Source organism: Choristoneura fumiferana, chromosome 3, assembly GCF_025370935.1.
Source record: "Choristoneura fumiferana chromosome 3, NRCan_CFum_1, whole genome shotgun sequence".
Taxonomy (NCBI): domain Eukaryota; kingdom Metazoa; phylum Arthropoda; class Insecta; order Lepidoptera; family Tortricidae; genus Choristoneura; species Choristoneura fumiferana.
Genome location: NC_133474.1, coordinates 17399997 through 17417939, shown reverse-complemented (window position 1 = coordinate 17417939; position 17943 = coordinate 17399997). Strand labels below are relative to the sequence as shown.

Sequence of the window (17943 nt, the reverse complement as noted above, 5' to 3'; positions counted from 1 at the left end):
ATCCCTTTGATTAATGAGGGCTATCGTTTTTTGTCTCAACTAGATGGCGCACTGTTGCGTGAGGTTTTTAGTATGGCTTTCAGAGTCTGTTATTACGGGCGTAAAACAAAGTTTAGATTAAAATCATATTTAAACACCTTAAAACCGTACCAAAAAATATCCAGCAACCACAGTGTTGCTAAGTCCCGTTTTGTTCGGAAAAAAAGGGAGGACAAAAGTTTCCGAAAGACAAAACTGTCTCAAAACACAGACATTCATTGCCCCGTAACGCATAATTGCCATAATTAATTTCAGGTTATGCAAAATATTCACAAAAAATTTCTTATTATAATAAACCGCGTAGCTCACCCAAAAACTATGAGATTTGACATTTCGGAGACCTCACGCTACACTAGCGCCTCTAGCGGCGAATTCATTCGCGATAGCCCTCATTATACCTGTTATAATTCATCAAAGAGTAATCCAATCAAATATTATACAAATTTTGTTTTCGTCAACTTACGGATGGTGATAAAAAAATAATTACTAGATGAAGCAGTTTGAAAATAATAATATAGTGTCTGAGAAACTGTGCATTATCAGGTGAGTGTCATTTTATAATATTGCGTTATTTACATAGATTTTTCAAACGTTCCCGATTCGGTACTCCATGCATTGACGTTCTTATTGCGAATACTAAATAAGTGAAGAATGTGTGCACTTATGACAGTCTTTATGTCATAAGCAAGAGGATATTTGTTTTGGTCGCAGTTTGTTTGTTTGTGTTTATACTCTTTATTGTACAAAAAGGTTACATAAATAAAAGTTGTGTTAAGTACAAAGGCGGAATTATCCCTGCAGGGATCTCTGCCAGTCAACCATTGAGTGGTAGAGGAGCAATCCAAAAAACAAGGATCGACAAATGGAGCAAAACATTTGAATAAATATAAATGCACATGTAAACCAAAAATACCTAACTATATACAATAAATATATAGCACATATATAAAACATTAATATATCTATAACTAAATATAAAATAAAATACATAAATACACAAATTTACAAACAATACATAAATAATACAAGTATAAAGGATAATAACTTTACGCAGTTCATTACATTTTTTGATTTTTTTTAGACGATGTTGATGAAAGTCCCACAGCATAATGCATGTAGTTCCTTAACGGGAACACAATGAAATAAAAACTTATTTCAATAAAATTGTTACTATATATTTTATTTATTATTTTTTCCTGGAAAAACTGCGAAATTACATTTAAAATATACCACGAGCTTTACGGTGAAGGAAAACATCGTGAGGAAACCTGCACAAAACTGCGAAGCAATTCAATGGTGTGTGTGAAGTTCCCAATCCGCACTGGGCCCGCGTGGGAACTACGGCCCAGGCCCTCTCATTCCGAGACGAGGCCTGTGCCCAGCAGTGGGACGTATATAGGCTGGGATGATGAAACCCCAATTTTTATAACATATTTTTTTTTTGCAAAAACAAAAAGTCCTGCATTGTAGAGTTAATTGTAAAGTTTATTCGAATGTTTGTAGAGTGCGTGACAGGCGACTTCAATGAGGGCTATCGCGTATGAATTCGCCGCTAGAGGCGCTAGTGTAGCGTGAGGTCTCCGAAATGTCAAATCTCATAGTTTTTGGGTGAGCTACGCAGGTTTATTTATAATTAGAATAATTTTGTGAATATTTTGCAATATCTGAAATTAATTATGGCAAAATGCGTTCCGGGGCAATGAATGTCTGTGTTTTGAGACAGTTTTGTCGTTCGGAAACCTTTGTCCTCCCTTTTTTTCGAACAAAACGGGGACTATGCAACACTGTGGCATGCTCGATATTTACATGGTACGGTTTTAAGGTGTATTAAATATGATTTTAATCTAAACATTTTTTCACGCCCGTAATAACAGACTTTCAAAACGATACTTAAAAACCTCACGCAACAGTGCGCCATCTAGTGAGAGAAAAACGATGGCCCTCATTGGGCTCCAGGATGGCGTATATTCTACTATTTCATTTGTATGAAAAAGAGAAAATCTAAAGCTTTGTTATTATTAAAAGTCGCTGAACTAATGTCGTACAGTTTGACGGGTACGATCTATAGCGAAAATACAAACTGAGACGGATGCACAGGAAAACCAGAAAAAGAACCAGCTCCTTTTACAATACAATACAATACAAAGACTCTTTATTGTACACCAGATATAGTAAGCGATACAGAAAACAAATTATTAAAATTACAAGGTGAGCAATAGGCTTTTTCTGGTTTTTCTGTGCATCCATGTCTCAGTTCGTATTTTCGATGTTTTTTTTTTTTTATAACACGAGGGGGCAAACGAGCAGACGGGTCACCTGATGGAGAGCGATCACCGTCGCCCATGGACACCCGCAACACGAGGGGAATCACAGGTGCGTTGCCGACCCTTTAAAGAATTGATAGGCTCGTTTTTTAAAGATCCCTTAAGTTGTAATACTACGCTCTGGGAATGTTGCCGCTGTAAGCTGTTTTTTTGTTTTCCGGGGTTGTTCAACATGTCTAAAGCCAAGACGACTTGCAAGGAAAGTCGTGCAAATTGCATTACATTGCGAGACCGTAAAGCCAACGAGTTTGTAGTGGTCATCGAGCGCCGCAATGTAATGCGACTTTCACGATTTTTCTTGCAAGTCCAAACTCGACTTAGGGTCTCCCCAATCCACGCGGAATCGGCTTCAGCCGATCAAAAAACTAGACTTGGGGAAAAGCGTTACATTTTGGTATCAGTGACTGACGATCCCGTTCCAAAAAAGTCACAGTGAAAAGTCACCGTGACTTTGTCACGCCTGTTACACGCCTTAGTGTAAGTTTTCGGTTACAAAATACGTCTCGATCGCGTTCGCGTCAAAATCTTAATTTGCATGGAAACACGGACAGCGCCTCTAGCGGAAAGTTTGCGTAACAACTTTTGTGAGTGTAGGTTTGCTACGTAAACTATTTCGTCCGCGTATCGTAACGAAAACGGGTGACGACGCCGCACCGTGGACATGTGGCGGCTACGTATCGACGATCGAACGCTCGATTTACGTCTTCGAATAGCAAACGAATGTTTTGTGAAAACGCCACTAGAGGCGCTGTATGATACTTGTGACACGTCACGGTCCTGTAGTGAACGTTTTTCTTGTCACTGTTATTTCAACGTGACTATGTCACGCATGTTACTCATATCACCATATGATATTGTCGCGGTGCTATTATGACCGTGTTTTAGTCACACCGTTATCACACAAGTAATTGACAAGATGTCATATTTCTAAGACTATAATTTGATTCGTTCTCTGTATTCTGTTTGGAAAGAGAAAAACGCTGATATTTTTAAAATTTCGCTACAACTATTAATTAATTTATTACATTTTTTTTAAGATGTGCTTATTCTAAAAGGGCATAACTCCAAAACTAGCACACAATAGATCCATTACTTTTGTCTAGTCTCTTAAAAAAAAGATCACGTAAATCTGACGTAGACGTTGCACAGAGACGTTGTCAAAATTATGACAGCTCCTTTTTCTGGTGAAAAAGGCAAAGGAAACATATCCATTCTGTGGTAGTGTTGGCAAATTCAGACGTATTTTTTTATTTTTTTTTGTATTTTTTAAAATATGGAGCAATCAATTATAATAAATATTTTGCCATGTTCAGGAGGCAAAACTCATTCGATTCCTGCAGTAATTTACAGGTGTTAAAAAAATGAAATCTTGTCAATTGATTCAAAATAACCTTCACACTTTTACAGGCTTAGGACTGTCACAGCACTCTACAGCGTCGTGATTTGAGTAACAGAGACTGCGCTAGGCGCTAGGAACAGTAGGAACGTATGTGATTTTGTAACGTTGTTCTTTTGTGAAAAGTCACAGTGACATTTGACGGCGAGTCACGGTGAGTTTGTGACTTTGTCACCGTGACGTTATTTATCCCCCGTGTCTACAAAAAACTTATAAGAGCACGCAATAAGAGCGAAAAAGACGTCGATCGGCTCGGCCGACGCGAAACGGCGTTTACCGACAGAAAGACGTCTTTTTCGCTGTTATTGGGTGGACATACTATGTGGGGAGGCCCTAAGTCGGTTCTTTAGGTTATTGACCCACTGGATTCCCACCAATGCGATTAGGCGATTCTGCACGTCCATCTGTTTAAATGAATCTGCGCCCTTGGTGCTTTCTTCGACCCTGGACAGTAGCTGATGATGTCATCTCTGCACCTGGAATTGAGAAACAAAGCTGGTTATTAAATGAAATTCAATTAGGACATGAGAAATCTTTTTAAATAAGTTTCTGGTAAATCATTTTTAATACAAGCTTTTTTTGCTGACTGTATTTTTGGCGACTTTACTTGCATTGTCACCCAAACTACATTTGCATACCAAATTTCAAGTCGATGCCGTTAACCGTTGAAGAGTTCCGTCCTGCGGAGACGATCCTGGCTGGACTACCAGGATGTCACTACCAGATTGTTGTATTGTCACGCAATTTACACAATCATACCAAATTTCAAGTCAATCCAACTACTGGAAGTTGGTCGAATTTAGCTTGCAAGATTTGATTACAGACAGACAGACAACGGGACAGGTGAAACTAAATAAAAGCTTGTAAAAAACATAGTTCCGTTTCCAAAAATCCGTTACTCATAGATCGTACAATAGGGATTGTCTGCAAAAAAACTACAATAGATCATTGGGATGTTTTAAAAAAATGCCAAAAGCAAGCTGGGCTCTCGCACAATGGGTTCCGTGCCATTCCCGTACAACGCATTAGTATTGGGGTGTACCCTAATGGTTTTAAAAGACCTATCCAACGATACCCCACACTACCTGTCATCTTGCGTATGAATGTTATAGTAGCTTATTTATGTGTTGTTATGGTATCTATCTACCTATCTATCTATTTAGATTTGTTGTGTATGTGTATTGTATGTGTTAGTTTTATGTATTCTTGATACAGCTCTAATCTACTGTAAATTGCACCACCTGCTAAAATGTATTCCTTATTTCTGTCCATTGTAAAGGTTGCCTGGAAGAGATCGCTCTGAAGCGATAAGGCCGCCTATTGCTTACCTTAGAAAATCTCTATGTATATACTTGTGTTCTCTGTACTGTTTACTGTATTGGTGTGCAATAAAGAGTTATTGTATTGTATTGAATTGTATAGGGTTGGATGAGGAAAAAAAATACCCCCAATTTACGTCTATGGGAGGTACAATAAAAAAAATTTTTTTTTTCAATTTTTAGCTTTACCATTTTGACGGCATAGTTTACTTATATATCCGTGCAAAATTACAGCTTTCTAGCATTGATAGTCTCTGAGCAAAGCCGCGGACGGACAGACAGACAGACATGGCGAAAGGGTTCCGTTTTTGCCATTTTGGCTCCGGAACCCTAAAAAAATACAAACATTGGAACATAGAACCTCCTCCTTTTTGAAGTCGGTTAAAAAATAGTCACAATTAATCCTATACAAATGCAAGATGAAACTAACTACATGGCTGAAACAACTAAGCTATGATGACACGGAGCTATTACTGTACCGAGCTAAATATTAACTGTACCTAATTTGTGGCATATCACACACACACACACACACACACACATCACCGTTATTTAGCGTATTAAATTAAGAATATAAGTAATTTTTATATGGTAATATTTCCTGTGCAGACTTACTTAATACCTAGTTATGAAGGAGCGGGGTGTCCTAACACAGGTTCACTCACCTAAAAGGAAGTCCCTACCACTAAAGGAAATTTAAGACTAGTTAATATGGGAAATAAGCAATTTTTCATTTTTTTTTTCAATATGGAACCCCAAAAACGAAGTCTCAATGGAATCGGCGTATCACTTTATACGCTTTAAAAAATAGGGGGTTGAAGCAAACATCCTGCTGCTAATTCTTTCCTTCATCGCAGTTTTTTTAGGTAAAAAATGTATAAAAGAAATGGGAAGTTAAATATACGTTTTTTCTAGCTGTATATGCGTTGATGGAGTGGTATTTGAATTACCTAACACTAAAATTTTAATCTTTAACCCTCGTCGCAAAAAGAGGGGTGTCATAAGGACCGCTATGTGTGTCTGTGTGTTTGTATGCGTTCCCCCGACACCGACGACGCTTAGATAAAAAAAAAATTACTAGGTACTTGTACTAAATTAACTTAGGCTAATTTTGCGGGAAATCAGCATAGTCCCCGCGGGATAGGGAAACGAATGAGGGCTATCGCGTATGAATTCGCCACTAGAGGCGCTAGTGTCAAATCTCATAGTTTTTGGGTGAGCTACGCGGGTTTATTTATATTACTGGCACTTGAGGTATCCCATCTTAGGCCTCTAGGATGGCAACGCATCTGCAATCCCCCTGGTGTTGCAGTGTCTATGGGCGGTGGTGATCTCTTACCATCAGGAGACCCACTTGCTCGTTTGCCATCCAGAAAAACCTGCATTGCACACGGACTTAACACGCATTTTTTTTTTAAAAAGCTTTGATAATCGAGACACCGACAGGTGTGAAGCGGGAGCGTTCTAAAAAGAGCGAATACGCAAAAAACGCGTAAACGCACCGTGAGAATAAGAACAGATGGTATTGCGCGTTTTATGGTGCCAAAAACACATTAAACAAGCCAAGTGTGAGCCGGGCACGAAGGGCGTTAACAGTCGGACAAACTTTCACGTGTGTCGAAAATACAAACTGAGATATGGATGCACAGAAAAACCAGAAAAAGAGACCAGCGCTGGGAATCGAACCCAGGTCCTCAGCAATCCGTGCTGCGTGCTATAACCCCTACACCACCGCTGGACAGGAATCTAGACACGAATTTTTCCTATGCATACATATCTCAGGTTGCTTATTTCTACTACGCTACTTATGCAGCAGCACTAGCGACATCTATGTTCCGCTCTCATCGAGAGACGTCACACTCTTTCGGAACCAACCGCTCACACAGACAAGAGATGTCGCTACTAAGCAATCAAATTATGATTGGTTTTTTTTGGAGTCTTTTTGTATTTTTTATTTCAACTCCAAATTTGTTACTTTTACGGGTATTCCGTGAAACCATATCGAAAATACAAACTGAGATATGGATGCACAGACAAACCAGAAAGAGACCAGCGCTGGGAATCGAACCCAGGTCCTCAGCAATCCGTGCTGCGTGCTATAACCCCTACACCACCGCTGGACAGGAATCTAGACACGAATTTTTCCTATGCTATATTTTTCACGTGTGGTCGATTCCTGACTCGTCGTTTTATAACCCCCGACGCAAAAAGAGGGGTGTTATAAGTTTGACCGCTATCTGTGTCTGTCTGTGGCACCGTAGCTCTTAAGCGGGTGGATCGATTCGAATGCGGTTTTCAGGGTTCCGTAGCCGAAATGGCAAAAACGGAACCCTTATAGTTTCTTAGGCTCTTTCTCTAGAATTTGCTCAGGGACTATGCTAGAAAGCTGTAATTTTACATGAATATATATGAAAAGTATGCCAACAAAATGGTACAATAAAAAAAACATTTTTTTTTATTAGGATACTTACCATAGACGTAAAGTGGGGGAATGATTTTTTTTCTCATCCAACCCTATAGTGTGGGGTATGGTTTGATAGGTCTTTTAAAACCATTACGGGGTTGCTAAGACGTTTTTTTGATTCAGTGATCTGTTTGCGAAATATTTAACTTTAAAGTGCAATTTTTCATTAAAATCGAGCGGCGTAAAAAAAATTTGAAAAAAATTCAGGATGGTAGTAAGTATATCAAACTTACAAGGAAGACTATAACGGTTAAGTTTTCTTGAGAATTATTAGTAGTTTAAGAGTAAATAGCAGCCCAAGGTATACAATATACCTAATAATAATCCCAGCCTATATACGTCCCACTGCTGGGCACAGGCCTCCTCTCAGAATGAGAGGGCTTGGGCCGTAGTTCCCACGCGGGCCCAGTGCGGATTGGGAACTTCACACACACCATTGAATTGCTTCGCAGGTTTGTGCAGGTTTCCTCACGATGTTTACCTTCACCGTAAAGCTCGTGGTAAATTTCAAATGTAATTTCGCACATGAATTCCGAAAAACTCAGATGTGCGAGCCGGGGTTTGAACCCACGATCCTCTGCTTGTACAATATACCTAAACTTGGAATATTCCGTACAACATATCAAATCACTTAGAAAAATATTACTTAAGTTTTTCGTAATGACTACGGAACCCTCTTTCGGGCGTGTCCGACACGCTCTTGGCCGGTTTTTCCTTTTGGGATACGGAACCTTAAAAATATTTTTGGTGCGTCTGTGTTTTTCATTTATTAAATCACACCTTGTTGATATTTTTATATTTTCAATATTATTTTCTAGGTTGGTTAGGTTCTAACAAAAACTGTTCTACGTCTAAGATCATTTGAACTCTAAAAATAGTTATGTTTTGACTCCAGCCTCATTGTCCGACGTAGCCAGGTGTCTCGGGCTCGTCTAGACAGGGGGGCGCGTGGGTAGGGGGTAGGGGGGGGTCTAGACAGCTGATCGAGTTGCTAACTTATACTTAAGGAAAGTTTTTTTAGGTTGGAAGCGACGTTATGCCCTTTTTACTATCAAACGTTGTTTATTCTTGTGTTCTTGTCTGTCAATCGTTCAAAGAGTGGAAGGGATCCCTATATGGGTAGCTTTTGCCCATGGCTTCGCTCACGCAGAATTGAAAAAAAAAGTAAGTAAAAATCAAGTAAGTTTCCAAGGATTTATAATTCTGAAGCAATCTTAGCCGTTATAGTAGATCCTTGTAAATTTGATTATACTTAGGTATATACTACCATTCTGAATTTTTATTAAAATTTCCACCCAACAGTTTACATTTTAGAGGGGGAACGCTAGATTTTAATGAAAATTTGCAGTTTAAAGTTGAATATTTCGCAAACGATTGTTTTGGAAACTCCCCAATGTTTTAAAATACCTATCCAACGATATCCCACACTATAGGGTAAGACGAGAACAAAAACACCCCCACTTTAACCAGGGTAAGACGAGAACAAAAACACCCCCAGCAATAGGTAATTTTGTATGGAGAGTGGGCCAAATGTGCCGATGAGTATATATAAGCAGATAAAAGCTTGTAAAAAGGTTTTTCCATTAAAATTGCCTAAACCGAAAAATTTTTAGGTCACCCCTGGCTGTCCTAGACACTTGAAATTTAATATGAAGGTAGCTCATATGTAAATCTATCATCACTAATCTATCATCACTATGTAAATCTAAAAACCGGCCAAGAGCGTGTCGAATACGCCTTAAATAGAGTACCGTAGCCATTACGAAAAAAATAAGAAATATTTTTCTAAGGATTTCGTATTTTATACGGAATCTTCCAAGTTTAAGTATATTTTATATCTTAAGCTGCTATTCACTCTTAAACTACCAATAATTCTCAAGCAAACTTAGCCGTTATAGTTTTCCATGAAAGTTTGATATTGATATACTTCCTACCATACTGAATTTTTTCAAATTTTTCCACCCACCGGTTTAGATTTTAGAGGGGGGGGGGGGGCGCTCGATTTTAATGAAAATTTGCACTTTAAAGTTGAATATTTCGCAAAAATACTGAACTGAAACTGAATCGAAAAATCGTCTTAGCAAACCCCTAATGGTTTTAAGAGACCTATCCAACGATATCCCACACTATAGGGTTGGATGAGAAACAAAAAATCTCCCCCCGCTTTACGTCTATAAATCTAAATATTTTTTTTAAATTTTTTGTACCACTTTGTTGGCATAGTTTACATATATATACGTGCAAAATAACAGCTTTTTAGCATCGAAAGTCCCTGAGCAAAGCCGCGGACGGACGGACAGATAGACAGACAGACAGACATGGCGGAACTATAAGGGTTCCTTTTTTGCCATTTTGGCTCCGGAACCCTAAAAACACAGACACAACCTGATTTAAAACATAGCGTAACACTTTAAACCTATTAATACGGTTACCTTAGCTTTAATCCAAGAGAGAATTTTTCTCCAGATGAAAGTCACTGGCGAAAGAAGCAGATGTCCCTAAAACAAAGAAAATAAATGTTTTAAAGTCTTGTTATTGCAATCGTTTAACTTTACTTCGTATATCTAGACCCGCGGTAGCACGTCAAGCCAAGCTCAAGCTAACAGAACTGGAGGGCAAGTACGTAATACTATACACGGGACTTATCACGCTATTTTACACAAGTAATATTTACCTCGACGTTTCGGCAACGTTACAGTTGCCGTGGTCACGAGTAGACTGAAGTGTGGGGTATGGGTATTTTGACCATGAGTGAGAATCACGAAAGTTTAAAATTTATAATACAGTCTTTAACGACGAAAAAGCTGAAAAGCAGATATTAATAAACCTTTTTTTTAATTAACCTTAATCTAGGACATAGATTCTAGGCACTAGTTTGAAGTCGGTGCCTCAGCAGGTATGTACACAGCAGGTAAAGTCACCAGCATTAATATCTGCCACAGCGGAGCGTGCAAAAATATCTGACACATCCTTCCCGCCCTAGGAATAGAGTCGTATCAGATATTTATGCACGCTTGTGTCAGATATTGGTGCTGGTGACTGTACGGAACCCTTCGTGCGCGAGTCCGACTCACACGCCGGTTTTTAAGGACAAAAGCCAATTGTTATTTTTTGTTACTTCTAAGTCTGTTTTATACACTCAGTTGATATACTAAATTGCTTGTCCAGTGATAACAAAGTAGATAAGCTATTTAGCTATTGTGGACCGTTATGTATAATGGCCGCGCCCACAGGAAGCAAAGCAGACGGGACTCTCCTTATCATGTTCATAGAACTGATACTGATAGAGCATATATCTAACTTAGAGTCCGTGGAACTATAAAAAAAATCGGCCAAGAGCGTGTCGTACACGCCCAAGATAGGGTTCCGTAGCCATTTCGAAAAAAATCAAGTAATATTATGTGCGTTATAACACAATGAGGGCTATCGCGAATGAATTCGCCGCTAGAGGCGCTAGTGTAGCGTGAGGTCTCCGAAATGTCAAATCTCATAGTTTTGGGTGAGCTACGCGGGTTTATTTATAATTAGAATAATTTTGTGAATATTTTGCATTATCTGAAATTAATTATGGCAATTATGCGTTACGGGGCAATGAATGTCTGTATTTTGAGACAGTTTTGTCTTTCGGAAACCTTTGTCCTCCCTTTTTTCCGAACAAAACGGGGACTATGCAACACTGTGGCATGCTCGATATTTTTTAAATTTTTATAAACTTTGTTTTCACGCCCGTAATAACAGACTTTGAAAGCCATACTTAAAAACCTCACGCAACAGTGCGCCATCTAGTGAGACATAAAACGATAGCCCTCATTAAAACACTTACTACAGTCTTAAAATCTATTACCAGAAAGAGAGCGTATCTTCACGGCACTTACGTCCTTTTGTTGAGAAGCGCAGTTTTTCGGCAATAAACTCAAAAACGGTATATCCGATCATATTGAAACCAATTTCCGTTGAAAGTATTTATTAAGCGTTAACTTTCGATATTTTTGCATATTTTTTTGGACAAACGGTTTACAAGATAGAGGGGGGGGGACAATTTTTGCTACTAATGGGAGCGATTATTTCCGGAAATCTTCACTTAATCAAAAAATTTTTGAGAAACCTTACTATCTTTTCAAAAGAGCTGTCGAACTATGTGCCACACGTTGATGCGAGTTAAAAAAATTTTTTTTTCAACTTCTGTTACGTGTAAATATTTATTTTTGTAATTTAACTACAAAACTAAATAGCGGCTTTGACAAGACATCTGTACTCCAAATTTCATTGATATACATCTTGTAGTTTTCGAGTAAAATGCCTGTGACATACGGACGGACGGACAGACAGACAGACAGACGGACTTGACGAATCTATAAGGGTTCCGTTGTTGCCATTTTGGCTCCGGAACCCTAAAAAGCATTTGTTAAAATTTATTTTTAACCCCCGACGCAAAAAGTTGTTATAAGTTGTAATTATAAGTTTGACCGGTATGTGTGTCTGTGTGTCTGTTTGTGGCACCGTAGCTCTTGAAATAGGTAACCCTTGTATTGCATACAGGGATCAACTAAGTCAATTTCACTTGGCGCAGCTTTCTCTCCCAGACGGGCGGCAGACATTTTTTTTGGCTGCGCCTGCGTCTGCAAACCGGTCGGCGCGCGGGGCACCAGTCACAAGAGGTAGCGGGAGCGGGATATCACATCCCACGAATACAAATGGGAAAGTTTGTGTCTGTTTGTTTTGTTTGTTACCTCACCACGTCTTAACCGCTGAACTGGTTTAGATGAAATTCGGTGTACAGATAGTTTGAGTCCCCGGGAAGGACATAAGATAGTTTTTATCCCGGAAATATACGAATTACACGCGGACGGAGTTTTTTTTAATTTATTTATTTGGGGCATTAACAGCAATACAGGACATTATAATAGGACTTAGGTACTAAACAGAAAGCCAATAACAGATGTCCACAGAAATACAGTTGGCGAATCATACTTAAAACTGTTAAAACAAACACAGACAACAAGTATTGTAAGTGAGTCCACAAGACTGTGATCTCTAGTATGGTGTGTGTGTGTCTTTGTGTGCGCGTGTGCGTGTGCGTGTGCGCAACAGCAACAGCAACAGTGCCAAATTTTATGACTATACTCAGCGGATGAGACACACACTCACACACGCGCACACACACTACACACCACACACACACACATACACCCAATTTAGGTTAAGAATTTGTTTGTGTCAACTTATTATTCATTACTCAAGTAACTGTTTTATTGTAAATTGTCTCCGGTATCAGAGTCTAGTGCGGAGTCTTTATTGTAACATTGTTATATTTCAAATATATTTTTTTATTCTTCATTCTTTTACATCGAAAAAGACGCTTAAGATTCACTGTTGATTTCCAACCGACGACTCTGTCAGGAGTGTAGTAACTTCGAAGAAGAAAATAACATAGAATCAATCGATATCTTACAGAAAGAATGAAATTACAATTCGTGAGAGTTACAGATAATTACAGAAACGACCGGCTGACCACTGAAAAACAGCTTTGCGGCTTGCCGTAACATTATGCTGAGTGGAGTCCTATACTATATCGATGTTATTTTTATTTTTTTCCATCTCTCTCTCTCTCTCTCTCTCTCTCACCTATCATGAAACAACCACCAAAAGTAAATAGTTCGATAGGTAATCGCTCCGCGACAGCCTGTGACTTGCGGCTTTGCAATTACGGGTCAAACTCGGCGGGCGAGGAACCAGACTGGCTGCACTAGCGAATGCCGCGGGTCTGTCTCCGTTGCATGAACAAACTGATTTATGTACATGATAGGGTGGCTCATTTAGATCGCTCAGTACGGAAAGTCTGAAACTATCTCTCATCCAGCTTTTGCCAGCCGCCCTGCGAAGATCATCGCTCCACCGAGTCTGAGGACGTCCTACGCTACGTTTGCCGATCCTTGGTCTCCACTCATGAAGTCGTCTACCCCAACGGTTATCAGTTCTTTGGGTTATATGGCCGGCCCATAGCCACTTCAGCGTGCTAATGCGGTGGGCTATGTTGATAACTTTGGTTCTCTGTCGCTTCGTTACGAATTCTATCTTTCAGAGAAACTCCGAGCATAGCTCTTTCCATAGCACGTTGAGCAACTTTAAATTTGTGGACCAGCCCTACCTATAGCACCGTATGTACCATACCATCATCATCATGTCAGCCGAAACACGTCCGACTGCTGGACATAGGCCTCCCCCGCGGCTCTCCACTCAGACCGGTCTTGTGCTTTCCGCATCCACGGCGATCCCGCGATCTTAACCAGGTCGCCGCTCCATCTTGATGGAGGCACCGACAGCTCGTCTCCCGGTCCGCGGACGCCACTCGAGAATCTTCTGACCCCATCGGCCATCAGTCCTGCGAGCAATGTGCCCCGCCCACAGCCACTTCAGTTTCGCAATTCTTCGGGCTATGTACCATACAAATTGCCGTAACCGAAAACCCTATAGGGTACTTCCGGCTGTCCTATAAACTTGAAATTTTGTGTTGGAGCTACCATCAGCCAAATAAGTGGTCTGTCAGTTTTTAAACAAGTTCCTATCAAATGAATATGTCGCTAAAGTCGAACTTTCAAGTTGACAGACACGTCTATTGGCATTATTGTTTTATGGCATGCAAACGATTATCAACTTTTGCTTAGGAGAGGGGCTCTGCTATCACTAGACATTCAATAACTAATTGGTACGGAAACAAAAACAGTCAACAAATGTGGAAAATTCGCACAGTCAGTCACATTATACACACACACTAATATACACTCGCATTATAAAGATATCTTGACTTAGATATCGATACCAAATTCTATTCGTCTAAAATGGTCTCGCCGGAAGACCAGCGCTGGCTCCACCAAAGGAGTCCGCATTTTATGCTGAGGCGGGACCATTTCGGGCGCATATATATAAGTATTTTTTTTCTCTCTTTTTTAATTATTTTTGTATTTTGTAATCTCATTTTATTTTATTTCACTTTATTATTATTATGTTTTTGTTCTGTATCTATTATTTATATGTGTGTGTCCCGAATAAATCTTTTCATTTTCATTTTTCATTTCCATTTTCAAATTGCTTTGAAACCCTCAGTACGCGAATCAAACTCGCACTTAGCCGTTTTATTTTATTTTACAAATCCTACTAAATTCTATATTATTCGCCATTACAAACGCCCCTTGGCATTTTTTATCGTATCATTTTTTTGTGCTTACACTATTGATTTTATTGATCCTTTGCTATTGTTAGGAAACAGGGTTCGATCCATTGTAGGGTTAGCAAGGATTGGGTAATAAGATCGGTCGAGTGCGAGTCGGAACAGCGCACAGAGGGTTCCGCATATACAGTGTAAGCAGAGCTCTCCTTTTCTTTTTTTTTAATATTAATTTATTTAAAAAACAGTCCTATACTTAACAAACTTACCTATATAAAACAAAAATAGATTCAAAACTAAAACAAATTAAATAAAGAGTACCTATTTTTTTATTCGACTGGATGGCAAACGAGCAAGTGGGTCTCCTGATGGTAAGAGATCACCACCACCCACAGACAACTGCAACACCAGGGGATTGCATGTGTTGCCAACCTAGAGGCCTAAGTGCCAGTAATTTCACCGGCTGTCTTACTCTCCACGCCGGAACAACAGTGCAAGCACTGCTGCTTCACGCAGGATTAGCGAGCAAGAGGTGGTAGCAATCCGGGCGGACCCCACGGACCAAGGGTCTCGACACCGAGTGGGACAAAAGTCATATTCCGTGCCTAGACCCCTGTATATTGGATAATTTGTCTTTTCAGCCGCTTCGGATGCACCGGCTCTGTGGCAGGTTATTTGCTCCATGGTTATTTGAGTCAATCTTTTTAGTGCAGCTGGTTGCCATGGTAACGTCTCCGTGAGTCAAGTACTTATTGAAAGTATGATTTAATGGGGTACAAATCAACTAGAAGTCAGGAGTCCCGCCATCTTGCTCGCTAATCCTGCCGTTGAAGCAGCAGTGCTTGCACTGTTGTTTCGCGTGGAGAGTGAGACAGACGGTGGAACATGGCACTTGAGGTATCCCATCTTAGGCCTCTAGGTTGGCAACGCATCTGAAATCCCCCTGGTGTTGCATGTTCAAAATTAACCATCTGAAGTGCTCTGCCCCTCCTTCACCCCCGCAGCCCTCTTCAATACGCTAGTAATGCACTGACCAAGACAGACAAAACGATACGTGGCTCGCGTGTGGTTGTGTGCGCCGTAAAAGTGTGCCCTGGTGATCCTAAAGTGACCATCCCGCGGGAGCCTACTCATCGTAGCAGCAGTCTAACCCAGGTACCGTGCACGTTGACTTTCACTGATTTAACTTTCTCCATTTCATAATTTTCTCCCTTAAACACCCCTGGTCTTGCATGTTTATGGGCGGTGGTGATCTTTTACCATCCAGTCGTATAAAAAAAAGTTGTGGCAGTTTTAAGGCAATTCCTTCATGGCTCATCTAAGTATGTTTATAGTAAGTATACATTGCAAACATTTTTCTAACAAAGTTTATCACTGATATCTCCCGAGTTACGGGACTGAATAACGCACACTAAAAAGTTAATTGAGGGCACTTGAAGGTATCACTGATTGTACGTTCAAGGGCTTTAATTCATGAGTCACCTTGGAATCATTTCACAGTAAACGTCATAGTGATATCGCATAACAATGAAACCAAAACGTAATGACTTTTTACTTAGAAAAGATTCTATAGTGGCTAGTTTAAAGTCCTTGATCGTTATCGCGCGCTGCTCCCTCGGGAACTGTGCGTTTATCGGGATAAAAAGTAGCCTATGTCACTCTCGGGCCCATAAACTATCTCTATGCCAAAAATCACGTCGATCCGTCGCTCCGTTTCGACGTGAAAGACGGACTAACATACAAACTCACACTTAACATTAGTCTGGATCTGGATTAGTATGGATTTCCTTCGTATCCGTCCAGCCGTTTTAGCGTTTAGGGATAACATACGCACACACACACAAACTTTCGCATTTATAATTATTCTGATGTCAATAAACTACGATTACGATTGTTACAAGAACCATGACTAAAATATTAATTAGTTATCCTTTTTAGATTAATTAAATAGCGGGCAATAGTTTAATAGGTATTTAATAGTAGATTCAACAAGGGAGTAAGACAAGCCAAATGACACGAGATGTTTAGCCACCCGAGCAGAGCGAGGGTGGCTATAGTTCGAGTGGCATTATGGTTGTTTAGTCTCGCGTTAAACACTAGGTACATTTCACTTTGAATGCGAGGAAAAAAAAAATGGTTTGTTCAAAATTACAATATTACTTTTTAAAAACGTACGCTCGACTAATGGATAGGCATCTGTTCAAAATTCAAATAGCAAACTTTTTTATTTATAATTTTAGTTTGTATGTAGTTTTAGTTACCTTTATTTTGTTTTATATTATACAGGCATTGTGTGATAATAATAGGTATTAAAGTGTTTATGATGAGAAACAAAAATTTAAAAATCATCGAATAGGTATGCTGCTCATCTGCCAAACTATATCTTCTCTAGCAAAAAAAATTGCTGCGTGTTTTTTTTCTTTTCTATTTATTGTTTATGAAGTGACGCATTAAAAGCTTGTATATTTAGCCAATAGTTTTAAGATTGAAAACTATTTTAAAACTAATTGGACTATGCATAATAAAATGAATTAATCCTTAATATAATTAAATAGATTCATATTCGTAATCATTAATTGTGTTTCACGAAATTTAATCGTGTTTTATTTAATATTTTTGCACAGATGTCATTTTGAGGTTATTTCCACGCCTAAAAATTCTCGATTCACAAACGCCGTGTTGGTTGTTTAGGGGTTTCCAAAGTAAATTAAAAAAAAACTTTAATCCCTAGAGAATAAAAAGGAGCTTTAGTCCCGATGTGCAGAGACTAAAGTAAAATTTTAAGAGCATGAGAAAAATAAAAATAAAAACATTATGTCTGACTATATATACTAGGTTTGGATAGATATTTAACTAAATGTAAACCAACAATGTCAATGGTGTCTTAAATATTGAAATTCCCCCATTAAACTATCTAAACATTTACATTTCTTTATTGAAATAGTTACATAAACAGTAATATAAACTAGACTATTACAATGATAGATAAAGTTAAATGTTTAAAATACTTGAATCCTGAAGTTTGTTTACATTTAGTTAAATATCTAAATTGAAAATACAAACTGAAATATAGATGCACAGAAAAACCAGAAAAATAAGACCAGCACTGGGAATCGAACTCAGGTCCTCGGCATTCCGCGCCGCGTGCTGTACCGCTACACCACTGCTGGACAACGGTACAACCAAACCACCATGGTATACCTATCCAAACCAAGTACAACTTTTAATTAAAAGAT

At 39.1% G+C, this 17943-nt stretch overlaps 1 pseudogene; it reads left to right on the top strand.

Moving 5' to 3' along the window:
- Positions 1-10759: 10759 nt before the first annotated feature.
- The window catches only part of LOC141426116 (stearoyl-CoA desaturase-like), an 11762-nt pseudogene continuing 4578 nt past the window's right edge, over positions 10760-17943 (top strand).